This window comes from Tyto alba, unplaced genomic scaffold, assembly GCF_018691265.1.
Source record: "Tyto alba isolate M040663 unplaced genomic scaffold, T.alba_DEE_v4.0 Super-Scaffold_38, whole genome shotgun sequence".
Taxonomy (NCBI): domain Eukaryota; kingdom Metazoa; phylum Chordata; class Aves; order Strigiformes; family Tytonidae; genus Tyto; species Tyto alba.
In genome coordinates, this window is record NW_024881313.1 from 37,333,937 (window position 1) to 37,347,654 (window position 13,718).

The window sequence follows — 13,718 nt, forward strand, 5'->3', positions numbered from 1 at the left end:
TTTATACTATTTAGAAGAAAAAGATTCAAAGTTCATGATACAACTCAATATACTCTCATGTTCTGATGTTATTTCAGTAGCTACAAGCTAGAAAATTTTTGATAGTCAAGTAGCAGAAAGCGGAGGTGTGGGGAAGGACAAGGCACCATAACACAGTTATTAAGGAATAACTGCTTTCTGCAAGTAAGTTAAAAAGAAAAGCATGCTTTTGCACAGAAAGATAATGAGACCTGTGGGAGATGGGCTAGGAGACTGCTAGGAATACTTATAAGTATTTTCTTGTATGTGACTGTTTTTGCTGTCTAGTGTTGTAAAACATTCAGAAGCTTGAAAATAAACTTGCATTTCTGGTGTTTGTACTTGAGGGCTTTTGTTTGTTTGTTTGGTTTGGTTTGGTTTGATTTGGTTTGTTTTTGGTTTTTTTTTTTTTTTTTTTTTTTTCCCAATGGTTGTTGACCTGCAGATTAATGAATTGATTAACCTCTCTGAGGGGAACATCAAGGCTTTGAAAGGAGTGCAGAAAGCTAAACTGTACCAAACAGTGAGGGCTATTACTCTGTTACATTTTTACCCCGCTCTTCTGCACATTTCATTGAGCTGTCAAGTTCAATTAAACAACAGAAATTATAGCAGAGAAAAGTGGGCTTGCCTTCATTTTTCCTTTGCTATATCCAGGTAATTACAGCTAACTTGAAGAAGTAGAATGTTATGTCATCTAGTTTTTATGAAAAAAAACAACTGCCAAGGTGTCTTCCTCTTACAATTAAAGTGTTTTTCTCCTTGTTTTTCTTCTGTCTGTGAAAAAATACAGCAATAGCTGAATTAAAATCTGAGGGTAGAAAAAGAGACTGAGAGAGCAGTGGGAAGAAGGTGTTTATTTCCATTTCTGCAGTGACTCCTTGGAACATATATTGCAGTGTGGGGTTCAAGATATTGTTTACATTGATTTCCTTCCTTTATCCAGAAGGATTTAAAGTGAGCTGGATGGAAGCATGTGTTGAATAACTGGTGATCTGTTGAAAGTAAGAGACTGAGATGCGTTTGCATGGCTTTCAGTGTCATATAACATTCAGCTAATGTGAAAAAGTGGCATAACCTGTAAGCATGAGTGTTGAGGCAGTTGAATGAGTCTTCTTTTCTGGAGATGGATGTTTTTCAGCCTCCAAAAGATCATGATCTCTATCAGTTGGAATGGATCCCAGAGTAATAGCTCAACTAAGACAGGTAAATTTTTCCCATCGCTACTATACATGCTTAGATAGAAAATTTCCTACAGCTATTGCATTTCTGTTGCTGTGTAATTAACTGTGAATTGGCAAATTTATTCTGAAGATCATCATACTCTGTAGCCAGAAAATAAAAGAAGAGGTGATAAAAAACACATAAAATCATTTCTTGTGCTAAATAGATTAAACATTGTCTGGCTCAGCTGATTTCTGAAGGAGTGATGGTGTTTTCTCATCTCTATGTCTCAAGCAGTGATATAACATGTCATATTAAGACTCTTGTAAGTGTTGACTGTATCAAATGGATTTTCTGTCTTGTAATTAAGTCCTACAATTCTGAAATGTTGTTGTCATGATGACTCTGACATTGAATGGACATGTTAGTAACAGATATGATGAAGGCACATGATTACATGGACTTCTCAGGGCTCTTGTCTGTATTTATAGAAGTCTGCTTTAAGGGTTTGGCCCCAAATCCCTCAGAACCAAGAATACTGATAATCTGTCCAAATAACTTCCATTGGCTTTGTATCATATACAATAAGGACAATTATTTGGCCGCATTAAGCTATCTGCAGCATACATTTTCACCTAAATAGGTCTATCAAACACTAGGTCTTTGTCCTTTTCTAGTCATCTCAGCTCTTTCTAACATGAACAGAGGCAGGAATCTCCAGAGAGCATTTAATTCCTTCCTGAAATAAGTAACCACTATAGGGGGAATACTTTCGTGTGTAATAGCTGAAACTGGAAACAGAAGTGTCTAAAATCAGAAGAAACTACTCTATTTAATTAGAATATTAATATCGGTTATAACTAGGCATGGCATGAATATTAAGGCTACATTACATTTTTAGCAAATTCAATCTTGAATATAAAATGTTAAGCAGAATTTTAAAATAAGCAATTCAGTTTTTCAGAAAGGGAATTACATTGAATTTAGATAATTTTTACAGAGTTTAACACTAGTTTAGGAGCATGTGCACCCTTATTGCACAAGATTATGTTTCTGCAAGTTCTTGTGTCACATGCAAAGTCTGATAAAACAAGTATGAAAAGAGTGAGTAGCAGAAACTCCTTAACCTTTGAAGAAAAAATTTTCCTAAGTATGATTTACTTTCACCTGGAGTAGGGCCAGAGTAATGAAAATGGACCTAAAGGTCAATCATTCCAGGGTGTACAAATTGCTACAGGATTTACAGTGCAATGAATAAAGACAGAAGTAAAACAGAGCTTCCCAGGAGCGACGGCTGAGCTGATCTCACTGCAGGCTGTAGAAGAAAAAAAAAAAAAAATCAGCAGTTTTAGGTGCAACTGTCAGGTCTCTGTCAGCTTAGGTGCAACTTAAGTCACTTGGATTTGGCTTTTATATTCTATCACAACCAACTGTATGGCATTGATTAACTTTTCTCCTTCTACCTTCAAAGACACCTGCCACATTCCTAAAAATAAGTAATATTTTTGACACCATGACATCACTAAAGACCTCTGTATTCCAGTTTTGGTTTGTTTGTTGTGGTTTTGGTGTTTTGTTTTTGTTTGGGTTTTTTTTTGTTTGTTTGTTTGTTTTTTGTTTTTTTTTTTTTTTTTGTTAATGGAAATATCTCACTGTACAGTATTTTGTTTAGTTTTTTTTACATTACACATTCAGGTAGCCTTTTCTGTTAGGCTCTTGTCCATTGGTTTTGTTTTCAATTTTTTATCTTTTCTCAGTCAGGCAATCACCCTTTTATACCTCTTTTTCTGTCTGGCTTAGTGCCTTACATTTTTTCCCCACACATTATAACTATTAATAATTTCAGTGTCAATCAATAGCAATGACAAATTCTCTCCTATTAACAGTATATATTTTGTATTTTATATTAACAATTTGAAACGGTGCATCATATAATGACTAATTGTGAACACCGATGGTTCTTCTGTCTTTATTTAACATCAAGACAAGGTTACTATTATTGGTTTTACATCATGAAATAATTTCAGATTTGAGTGAAGCAAGGGCAGCTTTTCAGTGTTTTACTTTATTTAAATTATAATTCAAGCTGTAATACAGCAAACTCTTGGTACCTCTACCAAGGGATGTCCTCCAGTGATAATGACATTGAGCTTATTGTAGGACACTGTAGAGAAGAGAAAACATAAAAATATTAAAAATGGCCCAAAGTGTTTAGTGAGATTTAGCTTGATTATTCTAATAAAATCTCTACAGGCAAAAGTTTTATCTAAACTATTTTGTACCTGAAATCCTTCCATGTATTAAGATCCCAGATCTTCTGTGTTGCCTGTATGTATCTATCGGAAAAGGGAGATGTCCCTGTCTATCTATAATAGATTGGGAACCAGCATGAAACATCTTTTAATTATAATGGTACAGTTCCCTGATGATCAGGGATTGGTCTGGAAATTGAAACTGAGATCAGACATATGTAATTCACATCAGCTTTGATTGTAAGAGAGACAATTACATCTACACAATCATTCTCTAGCTTGAATTGTGCTCTTATATTATCAAATTGAGATATTAATATGAAATCCTTAAGGTGAATGTCTTGCAATTATCCATAAAGAATAAAGCTTTTAATCAGATCTTGCCTAGTGCAGAATATGTCAGAATGATGGTGAAGTTTTTGGTTAGTGAAAATGATTTTATAACATGTTATAAAAATCTTATAACTAAAGAGCTTAAAAAGAGAGTTACAGCTTGCATAAATATTTCATGATTTTTATGCCTGCAGAACATCAATGTTGTTTAGTTGCAAATAAAAATACATTGTGTTCATATTTCATGACAATATAAATGACTGGAAATGTTTATTTCTACTATATTTTGGTTCAGATGCTATCAATTTTTAATATATAATAATATTTTATGAGAAAAGAAAGTGAAAAGTTTATTTAGCAATAGGATTTTCCTGTCATTTTGTATGTGATTGAACAAAACTTCTGTATCAAACTGAACAATAAATACCTTTCTTAAAGTGACAGGAGCACTTGCAATAAATCCTTAATATTGCAGTGTACACACAGAGGTCTGCCATAAATCTGTGTTTCTTTATTTCCCCTGTTATGCTCACTTGACAGACCATTTTATCTGTACCATAGTCACGTGCAGAGCTGTGTAGATAATAATGACATTCCTTGTTCCAAGTTTAGCTTATGTAGTCCTTTCTTCTGGTCAATCCACTTCCAAATTGGAGGGCTATAGGCATCCATTTGTGTTTCCCAATTTCAACTTGAGTCAGACTGATCCCTCATTACTTTCCACGTTTAAACTATTAAAAAAATTATTTTCTTTTATAACAGTTACCTGTTACTCCACAGATAGAAAATATTCACTGAGTCAAATTTCACCTTGATGTTTGATACAGCAATGTTAGGGAGGTGGGAAGAAACATCCTGAAGTAAACCTTTTCCCTTTCTCCAAAAACAATGGATGAGGCAGAAATTACTAAGCTGCATTCCCCATGATGAGGACAAACAGCTAGAACTACACTATTAAATTAGGAATGGGATTCACCTCTAACTGTTGTAGCTAAACCAAGATTAGGAAATGATGAGAGGGTGAGGTAGTGCCTCCCCTGCTCTGCCCAAGCACAAGATTTATTTTGATAATTCACATTGGTTTCCAGACATATAAAGTTCCTTGATCCAATGAAATATGTCTGCATGAGTGCTGATACCAGCGTAAGGGAATTTGTGGAAACACCTTTTTTGGTAATGGCATTAATTTCTGATGTTTTGAAGTGATTTTAGAAACTATAGAAGTATCCAAACCTAATCCGCTCCTAGTGCTTTAACAGGTTAAGAATTTTCTCTGTCTCCTTACCAAACAGATAATAACAATGTGTAAAACAGAACACTGAGTCCAAATCATCTTGATGGGGAAAACTGCATTATATTCTTATATTCTTTTATATTGTGTTAACTGTACTTCTGTATGCTGTGGGGTCTACAGAAACAAGGTAAAATTTCATAAGGGAATATGAAAGCATGTTAAAGTAAAATGAGCAGTGCTGGTGTGGAGGCGAGAGGTTTTTTCCTTGAGAAGTTTTCTTACACCCTCTACAACACTGAAAGCCTTACCAGGCATGCAAAGTTTACGTATCTTCAAGACAAGGTTGGAGAAATGAATGGAAAATTTGGGAAATTAAAGAGCCACAAGTGGGTTGGAGTCTAGGAGGTCCTCAGGAAAGCAGAGTGTATGTCTGCCCTCTGCTCGCACTCCCTTAGGCGTGAGTTTTGGCCACCATCAGTGATGAGGTACAGGCCAAATCTGATGTCTGTTCTGATCTGCTAGGAAGATGAACAAACAGTGCTGGTCAGAAAGTTGCAAAGTGAACTTTCAATTAAATTATCTGCCACCTTTTCTAGCAAAAAAAGTACAGTTGTTTTGCAAAGTGCACATGCTAGAAAACAAGCTGGGGTGGGGGAAATTAAAATGCCATCAAATTACTCTGAAAACAGCCCAACTTTTCTTTAGTTGAGAATAAAAACCCTTGTGTGGTTTTCTATTGAGCTGAGAATGAAGACACAAACTGTCTCAGAAATAGTGGGCAAGACAATCTTAGTGTTCCTTTGTCCCTTGTTTTCTGTGACTGTGATGTGGTTCTGTCCTCAGTTTCGTTGGTGTTTAGGTATTTTTGTATGACTTTTTATCAATCAATGAGGTTATGTAACCTACAGATTACAGGTTAGTTCCCTGTTATTCCCATATGTACTATTTATATATTTATTTTAGTCTAAAGACACATGACGACTCCACTAGATGGCAGCCGGGACCTTCATGGCGCTCATCCCACTGACACCAGTTTACACTTTTGACGGATTCCCTTGACATACAGCAATTAAAATGTCCTTTTCAATGGATGAATTATTTCACCACCTTTCCAGTGAGACTCTCAGCATTCAGTACAGCACCAATGGACTCCACTATCTGCCCTACAGCCAGAGCATTACATCTTTCTTTCCCTTTCTGGTGCTTGGGATTGCTGAAATGATCATAAAGGCACCTGGAAAACTCTGCAAGGGTAGTGCCATGTGTTTACACTGGACATCCCTTAGTAGGACAAGCCTAAGGCACCCTTAAGTCCAGCCTGTTAAGTCTTGTATAGGTTGTGAGACTGTAAGTGTAGATTCGGGCATGGATGAAGTTTATTTTCATCCCTGAGCGTGGTCTACAGGCTCCTGGACCACCAAACATGGACTGGAGAGCTGCCTGCAAGAGCACTGTTGACTAACACCTAAGTGGAATACATTTCACTTCACTTTTACAGCTACGCTGGAGACCACTTGGGGTCATAATGACTTTCCATGGCAGCCTATAGACACCTCCAAGCATGAAGGAAACATATTGCAGTCCCTCTGGGGACTTCCAAGACTCCTTGTATTCCTGGTGGGAGCGTCTGGAAGGGGGTGGATTTCTGTGGGGCTATCCCCTCCCATTTAGACAGATGACAGAGAAGCAGGCAGATGGCAAAGTTGTCAATGCAAAGGCTGAATCATTTGGATATATTAATCAGTGCCTTGGAACTAGTGTTTGAGTGAAAACAACACCTGCCAGGAGCAGGGTTCTATTAGGCTATACCCCATCAAGCAGCACATGTGGATTCGGTGCAAAAGCCTGCACCTTAGGTATAAGCAGCAGTATTGCTGTGGTTCTATGGAGCTCAGCTCAAGCTTTAAAATCCACTTGAGATGCCAAGAAAGAAAAATAAAAGAATTAACAGCTGACACGGGCTTAGTGCCACAGCTGCTTGGCTGTTCATAGTTGTAGAAAACTCGTTCACGGGTGTCCCCACAGGGGCTCGGTCACTTGGTTGTGACAGTAGTGGATGCATTTGCAAAGTCAGCTCTAAAAATCACGTAGGGCCCCTTTTCCTACTATTGTGACAAAACCTCAGTAGTTCCCTGTCTTTATTTTGTTTTATTAGTGCATTTCTGGTATTGTAATACTATTTAATGGATTTCAGAGAGAAAACCTTGTAGGTTTGTAGTGACCTCTGTGAGGATCAGTTTTGGTAGAAGGGCTGGACCTGAAATGCAGATGGATTGGAATGTTAGTAGGTGGTTGTATAACTGTAGGATTCATTTAAAAAAAAATAATAGTTTTTGAATGTTTGTGGATAGATAAATGACAAAGAATGAATAAAAAGTAAAGTTTATGGCTGGATGAATATTAATAGAATTATTTTCTGCATGCCACCATCACAGATTACAGAGCAGTCAAATTTTATGCAGTGGATTAAAAAATACCATTCCAGTTCTGACTGAAAACATCTTTTTAATTTTTCTTCTGATAAAGAAAAAGCTGTGACAATTAAGGTATTGGGAACATTAGCTTACTATTAATTTCATAACCAGGACTAGATGGAATATTTTGGAAACATAAATGTTTTCTTGAAAAAATAACATTTTTTTACTGTTTTTACAGTCTCTGCAATGTTTCTGAAGAGTTGTTGCATCTTTGGATAAAAGTCCAAACCAGCTGTGGAAACCAACTTGACCTACTCACATGGTTGATACTGCACACATAGTTCAATCTCTTCCTGGAACAGGGACTATATTAACCCAAAGCATGATTTTTTTCTATTTTTGTTAATGTAAATTTTGCTCTCGTATCTTTGAGCAGGAAATGCAGACAACTACCACCATTAAAAATCAAAATACACTACTTATCAACCTAAGAAATGTATCATGGTGTTCCCTTCTGCTGACCATCTTTTCTTTTACCTTGCTGAAGATGTGTCTGCCGTGGGAACTGCATGTCTTATGTTTTTTGTAATGGGAGACCATTATGAAGAAAGAAAGTTTTTACCATTAGAGACATAGTCCCAGTGGAGTCACCTGGTCAGGTGCAAGGAGATGGGATTCATCTGACATTATTTTGTCATCTAGGAGGTAGGTGTCTAAATTCAGGCCAGGCAACCAAGGATCAATTTATAGTTTAAAGAGAGAAATAGATCATTTGGACTTTTTTTTTTTTTTTTTTTTTTGACATCCACAGGGTACTTTGTGCATTCACAAGCCCTTTCACTGTCCTACACTAGGATGCGTCAGGACCTCGCAAGACGTTTCCGGACTCTCATCCAGGAGACTCACAGAGACCTACATGGTTATGCAGATCCCTGGACACATGCTCATCAACCTGCCCTCATGCAATTCCTCTGGCTTTTCTAAGAGTTATGCCTGTGTTTGATGGATCCATTGCTGCTCAAGAATCATCCCTTGTGGCAGTCAGTTTTGTCACAGATCAGCAAAGTGCTAGGCCGGCTCTCTCTGTGGTCTGCTTCTGGTGTTGGAGAAGGTTTCCTGGACATGTTACAAAATAAGTTATAGCCCAGCCTTCATCCCCAGTGAAACTGTAGGGTTATTAGCAGCGTAAATACACCCAATGACTTTTCATATATTGAATTCTCTCATTTTACTACCCAGAAAATCCCGAAGTTTTTTCAGTACTTAAGTTATGCAGGTGTTTACCTAATTTGCTGGCATGTGGCATTTGCTTTGCTCTTTCTGCCATTTGCATGGGCATAGGACAAAATACTCTGAAGCAACCAAGTGCTGTCTATTCTCCTCCCTCAGCTTTTAATGCATCTGTTTTCCTGAGTACCCTTTCAAAAGCTCAGTAACAAAAAGAAAGTAGCTTTTAACTACTAGTTGGATTTTAATTTCGGTCTGTCTCTGCTTTAAAAGCTTTGGGAAAAAAAAATAGAGTGGCTTTTAATAAAATAGCAACTATTGGAACACCAGTAATTTTCTTTCCTCCCAGAGACACAGCGGAAAATATAATTTAACTTGATTAATTCACAAATCACATTTAAAGTGTTGGGGTTTTTTTGTTTTTCTCTCTCTTGATTTATTTTTTTTTTCGTTTTTTCTTTTTCCCCTACTTTCTTTTTGGCACTTGTATTTATCAGCTATTTGAAAACAATTCAGATGCTTTTAGCAGGAAGTGGTTACCTCTGTACCCAGCAAGAAAACTGCCAGAACACTGGTACCTCAACTTCTGATATGTGATGGAGAGGAATATTTGGTGAGTCATATAATGACACATTGAGACAAAAGGAAGCTAAATTCCTCTGATTTTACTGCTCTTTTGCTTCAGAGGTGAATGCTCAACATTTGGTCACGTACCACATCTCTATTAGTACTCCACTCATCTGTCTTTATAGACACATATTTGAGCAATGAAATATTAAAGTTACAGAAAAAAAAATGAAGAATGTTTCCATTACAGCTGGCTGGATCATTCTTTTAATGATTTCTTGGTTGGCCAAGAATTTTGGAGGCCCATGTGTGTCAAAAATCCTTCCTCAAAGAAAACAAGAAGTTTTGAATAGATTATTGATTTTGAAGAAAGATTATCAAGTTCACACTGAAATGTTTGATCCATCCAGAAAATGAAAAGGCAGACACAGATATCATATCTGACCAATTCAATAAAATTTAATTCCATGAAATAGTTTGTTTTACTTTTTTATTTTTCTTAGGGCTCCTATGAGCTATTGGAATAGGCATTTGCTTAATATTGCTTTTGTTTATGACTTAATGACAATTCACAAAGACTATTGAAACTATTTGAAAGCATTGATCTGCAGTGTAATTTCATGGATAAGACTTTTGGAGAAATGTTAAACTCTTAATTCCCCTTTTCCTCAAGTGAAAAAATGGTGTGGTTTGGTTTTTTTTGTTTTTTAGCAGTATGCAAAAGTATTCCAGAACGCACAGACACACACACACAGAGGCACACACACAGACATGCAACTACAAACACAGACACACAAACACTTTTTCCAGACTTACCTTGCTCAGTGGCTGTGCTGTTTTTTCCAATATAGAGATATTATTTTTTTTGTGTATTCAAACAACTCCACCTCTTCCAAATTACTGTTCCCCTGAATGTCTGTTTACCTGAAGACTTATAAAATAGCTCCGAGTAGTGTAACCACTGGAAATATCTCAATAAAGAGAATATGACCAGAGTCTGTGCCAGTGTGTGGCATCAGCAAGAAGGGATACAAGCAACATTGAATTATAGTCTGATAAAAGATTCTCATAAAAAACCCTGTCTCTTCTAACAGGCTTTTGAGATTTGGAGTGCTGAAAAGCTTTTTTGATGAGAAAAACATGGCTTTTAGCAGCAAAATTGGCCAAACACCAAGTAGCTGATTTCACATTGGGTAAACATGTGCAGAGGAAAAGGCAGCAGGGGAGTACATGGCCTTTGTGGCTGGTCTGTGTTTACCCTGTAAGTGAAGGAGTTGCAGGAATAGACATGTGCCAGGTGAAAACAAAATGTGAGAGCCTATTGCTATGGGTGTGTGTAATAGGGCAGCCCAAATAACCAAACACAGTGAGTAGTCACGAACTGCTTTGCTGTAAATGCTCATCTGGAGAGCAGGTATCGGGCTCCTGCAGCAGTGGAGCGAGAGAGATTTTGGCAGGGGAGGCACATGGGCTAGGCTCAGCCAAAGGGAAATAGTTCATGCTGGTGAGGAGCTCCCTTCCACAAGGAGTGCTTATATCAAGTTAAATTCTGTCTGGTATATGTTGCCAAAAGCTCTAGGAAAAAAATCCAAGTCTGAAGAAAATGGCCTTCACGTTTTCAGTACAGGTCCATCAGAAATCACACGAATTAAGTTCTAAGGTTGAGGTTTAAGCTTTGAGCCGATGTATGAAATATAAATGAAATCAAGCCTAAGAAGCAGAGCGCAACTTGACCTCTTCCTGGTAAAAGTCAGCTTGACAAGGTAGTTGAAAAATATATGCTATTCTTCCTTTTGTAAGAGTGTAAAATTTAAAAGCTGCCATCTAAGACCTCCTGACACACGTGTTGCCTTTTCTGATTCTTTTGTCAATATTTTGGCAAAGCTAAACTAAAATGGCAAAACTTTGATAGCCTTTAATAGTAACTGTTAAAGAAAAAACAAATTTGGATCAGAAATGCTGTTAATATGGTTGGGTTTCATCTGATCCAAACCAAGGTGTGTGTGTCACAGGTTTCCTACAGAGTCAGCAGCCTATACAGCCACCTCCAGGGTGTGGTTATTTTTTCCAAAGCAAAACACGTAAGACAGTGAGATGAACCACACTGCAGATGTGGTATCACTGACCAGTGGCTTTAAAAGGGTTCTACGTTTAATTTAGATATTTAATTTTTATGTATTTAAGTGTCTAAATTATAGTATATGAATCCCAATTCAAGAATCAAAGTTGAATTCTGTGTCTACTGAATGTATCTGTAGACATACTTTTTTATAACTGAATTTCAGCTGAAAGTGGGCCAAATCTTTTTCAGTATTACATTGATTTCAAAAGAAACAAGGCATGTAGCATACTGAGAGTGAGAAGGAAAGATAAAGGAGAAACAATGTAGAGCAGACATGCTTTGTGAGACGTTGAAGATGCAGAAGGTGAAAAAAGATGGTAAGTGGAGCTGCCCACAAAAGAAAACCAGAAGGGACAGATCATAGACATTAGACATAAAGTCAGGGCAATTGCCCTGTAGCAGGTGAAACAAAGTGAACTTGCTGAAAAGTGTCAAATCCTGTTCAATTGCCCCTCTTGTTTGCTATGCTGCTTACTTCACAGTCCTCTGCAGGAGACTCAGGAGACATCCCTGGACACTTTCAACAGGTAATATGTTTAATTTATTCCTCTCACTTCTCAGATATTAGGGCTTTGAAGAGAAGAACCCTGCTGCTGTGTGTTCTGGTTTTGTTTTGTTTTTGTTTTGTTTTTGTTTTGGTTTTTTTTTTTTTTTTTTTTTTGTTTTGTTTGTTTGTTTGTTTGTTTTCAGAGTGCAAACTAAAAGTATCAAATAGATCTGCAATATGGTCCTTAGAACTGATTTTTCCTATCTGCTTTTCTATACAACTCTGCTTGGTCAGTGTTTATGAATTTTTACATAAAAAGCAAATAAACAAACAAAAAATTAAACCCCAAAAAACTTATAATCTGCTATATTATTTCTTCTGGAGTTCAGTTTCAAAATAAGACATGAAAAAAGTGTCAGATTTGCAGCTCCATGGTTTCTGTTATGCTCTACACAGAACTTGCCTTGGGGCAAGCTTTTTTCATACTAGCTTTCCTATATATTTCAAGTATGAACTGTATTGATCCATAATCAAGTAAATTCTATATGTTTTGTATTTGGTTTGCATGGCAAGATTTTGGTAGCAGGGAGGTTTTAGGGGCGGTTTCTGTGAGAAGCTGCCAGAAGCTTCCCCTGTGTCCAACAGAGCCAATGTCAGGTGGCTCAAAGACAGACTCACCACTGGCCAAGGCCAAACCCATCAGCAATGGTGATAGTGCCTCTGGGATAATGTATTTAGGAAGGGAATGAAAACCTTGTTCAACTGCAGCCAAAGAGAGGAGTGAGAATATGTGAGAGAAACAACTCTGCAGCCATCAAAGTCAGTGAATAAGGAGGGGGAGGAGGTGCTCCTGGAGCTGGAGCAGAGATTCTCCTGCAGCCCATGGTGAAGACCACGGTGAGGCAGGCAGTCTCTCTACAGCCCACAGAGGTCCGTGGTGAAGAATATTCCACCTGTAGCTCATGAAGGACCCTAAAGTGGAGTGGGTGGGATGCCCAAAGGAGGCTGTGACCCCATGGGAAGCCCACACTGGAGCAGGATCCTGACAGGACCTGTGATCCTGTGGTGAGAGGAGGACACAATGGAGCAGGTTTGCTGGCAGAACTTGTGACCGCATGAAGGACCCACACTGGAGCAGTCTGTTCCTGAAGGACTGTACCCCCCTGGAGGGACCCATGCTGGAGCAGTTTGGGAAGAGCTGCAGCCCGTGGGAAGGACTCACACTGAAGTTCATGGATGACTGTCTCCTGTGGGAGGGATCCACACACTGGAGCAGGAGAAGAGTGCGAAGATTCCTCTCTCTGAGGAGGAAAGAGCAGCTGGAACAACGTGTGAGGAACTGACCATAACCCCCATTCGCCATCCCTCTGTGCTGCTGGTGGGGAGGAGGCAGAGAAATCAGGAGCAAAGCTGAGCCTGGGAAGAAGGGAGGGATGGGGGAAAGGTGCCTTAAGATTTAGTTTTCATTTCTCATTATCTTATTCTGATTTGATTGGTAATAAATTAAAATAATTTCCCCGAGTGTGTTTTGCCCATGACAGTAATTTATGAGTGATTTCTCCCTGTTTTTATCTCAACCTATGAGCATTTCATTATATTTTTGTTCCCCTGTCCAGCTGAAGGAGGGTGTGATAGTGGTTTCATGGACAGCTGGCATCCAGCCAGGGTCAACCCACCACAGCAATTCAAATACTTTGGGTAAGACTTACTCAGCTTAACACCAGTTCTAAATCTCCATTACTCAAACAAGGCTCCCTGGTTATGTGATGGAGAGAATTAGACATCTTTCAGAGAGTAGTACTCATGACCATAGTCACAGTATCCTGAAATGTCTCTCTGTAAACCCACGAAGGCAGCCAAGAGGACACTTATGTCAGACTGAGACAGCAGCCTTTCA